Raw genomic sequence first — 2,956 nt, 5'->3', positions numbered from 1 at the left:
AAATACAATGAGTAACATCACTGTAACAGTTTTGTACTGAATTATAGGTCAATTATATATTTTGTGTTACTTTTCTAATAGCTTTATTTTTGAGCTGTTTGAATGAATGCCCTTTTAGATCATTTTGCTGGGTTAAGCAATTACAAGCAAACGCTTTCATTTATTTTACACGTTATCTTGTAGAAATAATTGTAGCTGGTAATGGATCAGATATTCTGCCTTATGAAGCTAAAGGAGTGTTGGGAAAAATTGCTTTTTTCTTTTTCCTTTTTTTAATTAAAAGATCAGGTCACAGGTTCACATATAAAATATAACTAATTAGAAATCGAATCTTTTCAGAAGATCTTTCGATAAAGAAACAAATAGTCTGTGGCTAGTTAAAGGAATAAAAAAAAACAAAGGAATTTAGGCCCTTTACTTAGCAAAGTGAATTTGGTAAAAATTCTCTGCAAAGAATACCCAATCAAGGAAATTTATAAAAACATAATTTTTGCTTGCACATGATTGAATAGCTGTGGTCAGCAGAGCTTCATCTCTAGGCTAAGTGAACAGCCCAAACTCCTTCATAGCTCTTTAAGACCCATGACCCGTGGTCCAAACTGCTTCTATTCAAGTAAATAGGATTGAGTGATGGCGGTAAGTCTTCAATGTCTCCACTGTGCGGCAGGAAATAGCTTGAATTCACTGGGCCTTATTTATTAAAGCACTCCAAGGTTGGAGAGGATATACTTTTATCAGTGAAGCTGAGTGACCCAGCAAACCTGGAATGGATTCCTTAAAGTCATTTGCTATTTGTTAGCAAATGTTTTCAATCCTGGTCTGTATCACTGATAAAAGTGTATCCTCTCTAGTGTTGGTCGAATATCTCACTTCGGTTCGACAGCTATCCGATCGAATAGTGAGAAATTCTCCAGGTGATCAAATGCCGAATTCGAACACCATTGAAGGTGTGAGAATTCAGGTATTTTTAGGGTCTTTTAAGGGCTTCAAGAGCAGTCAAATTGCTCTTGCAGCCCTTTACTAGTTGTATGTGTTCTTGGATAGAGTTTCTCCAAGAAATATAGGTGATGGATGGGGACTTGTCCCCATTCATCACCTTTAGTAACCAGTGTTCTTGGATAGAGAAACTCTATCCAAGAACACATAGTAGTAGCACAGCGTGGCAACAGCGATCGCTTTTGCCGCACTGTACTATGTGTTCTTGGATTGAGAAACTCTATCCAAGAACATAGGGCACTACAGGTGATGAATGGGCCAAATCCCTATTCATCACCTGTAGTGCCCGGAGATACCGCAATGACAGGAAATCATAATGTCATTGTGGGAAAACCTGTAAAAAAAAAGTTAGTTAAAAAAACACAAACATTCAATAAATTACTTTATATTTTTTTAAAACACATTTTTTAAATTTTTTTCTCCCAAATTTTTACCGTTGAATACCGTTTTCTTTGGGTTGGGTCTATCCGAATTCGAACAGCCATATTGAGGTCGAATATAAGGAGAACCCGAATTCGAACACCAACACTAATCCTCTCCAGTCTTGGGGAGCTTTAATAAATCAAGTCCACTGTGCTAGTATTCAGTCCTAAAAGCTACCAATATTCCGAAAGTAACTAAGCTGTGAAGATCCCTATTTAATGTACAGCGCTGCGTAATATGTTGGCGCTATATAAATCCCGTTTGTTAATATTATTATTAATAATAATAATAATAATAATAATAATAACATACGTGTGAAGTTTCCTGCATCGCATCAATCGCATTCTATCGTATGATCTTCTTGATGCAGCAATGGCTTGATCCACAATGTAGCTTAAAGTGGACTTAGGCTCAACATTTTTACTTTACATAAAGGGGTAGACAACCCGTGGCAATCTATACTAAATGGTAACGCAGAGCCCAGAATCCCTACAGCACACATCTTGGGAGGCTTTTGGCTGTATTCGGGAGGCTCTGGGTTATTTTTTCCGAATCTTGTTTAATCAATTTCATTTACCCCAGGTGGACTTCAATCAAGGTGCAGAAACATATCAGCAATGATCACCCAATCTCAAATCTGACCAGAAAAAAGGGTGGAATATGGCGGCGAAGGTGCCTAAAATAAATATAGATTTTTCGCTGACATTTCTGTTTTGCATAATTATTTTTTGCACTGCATCTGTATTTTCATGCTGTTAAAAAAAAACTATTAAGGACCCATTCACACCATGCCTCCTAGAATGCATTTCTCAACACAGACCCAACACAATAATGAGCTGAAATCCATTAGTTACAGTAGACTGAATTCACACTGGTGTGCCACGTTGGTGTGTGCTGGGTGAATATAGAACATCCTTTATTTAAATGCAATGTGCTGCAACACTTTACAATACTTCACAGAACACTGCAGCACATATTCCACTGCGGAAAGAAATGTACGTTAACACAAAGCATAAAAAAACATGCCAACCTGTCAACTCAAGTGTGTTTCTTGTGCTAAATGCAACACCCATGGTATAAATCCAGATGAAATATTGACTTTTTTCCTTAGCACAAGAACAGCTCCAAAATACGCATGAAAATACAAATGAAATAAGCATTCCTATTCCATAGTAGCAGGGATGAATGAATCCTTCTTAATCTGAGTCACTGACCAATGACAAATATAGAGATCTGGAATTTGTTTTAAATTGTAAATGTTGCATACTTGTTCTAAGTCTTATAAGGGAACCATGGCAGGCAAAAGTTTTGGAATTTTTTTTTTAAACTTCCATTGCTGATTTGGCTCCAAAGGTGCAGACCTGAGTGCTGCTAAACTAACCCAGATCTTCAATGCCAAATGAATCCCTGACCTGTGGCAAGCATGCAATATCTGAAGTCTAAAACAAGTCTCATCCCCCATTCTGCATCCTTGTTCCAGGTAAATAACTCAATACATAGGGAGCCATAATTAGCTATTTAGCAATGGCAGCCTCCA

General features: G+C 37.2%; 1 long non-coding RNA gene across 1 annotated transcript in view; it reads left to right on the top strand.

Moving 5' to 3' along the window:
• LOC140332189 (uncharacterized) overlaps positions 1 to 2,086 on the top strand; it is a 4,520-nt gene extending 2,434 nt beyond the window's left edge. The window contains exon 3 of the long non-coding RNA XR_011921053.1: positions 2,002 to 2,086. This is a non-coding gene — a long non-coding RNA (uncharacterized lncRNA). The remainder of the gene's footprint in view (positions 1 to 2,001) is intronic.
• Positions 2,087 to 2,956: the final 870 nt, after the last annotated feature.

The sequence above is a fragment of the Pyxicephalus adspersus genome, chromosome 5 (assembly GCF_032062135.1).
Source record: "Pyxicephalus adspersus chromosome 5, UCB_Pads_2.0, whole genome shotgun sequence".
Classification (NCBI taxonomy): domain Eukaryota; kingdom Metazoa; phylum Chordata; class Amphibia; order Anura; family Pyxicephalidae; genus Pyxicephalus; species Pyxicephalus adspersus.
Note: the sequence above shows the minus strand (reverse complement) of the source record. Positions and strands in the feature narration are given on the sequence as shown.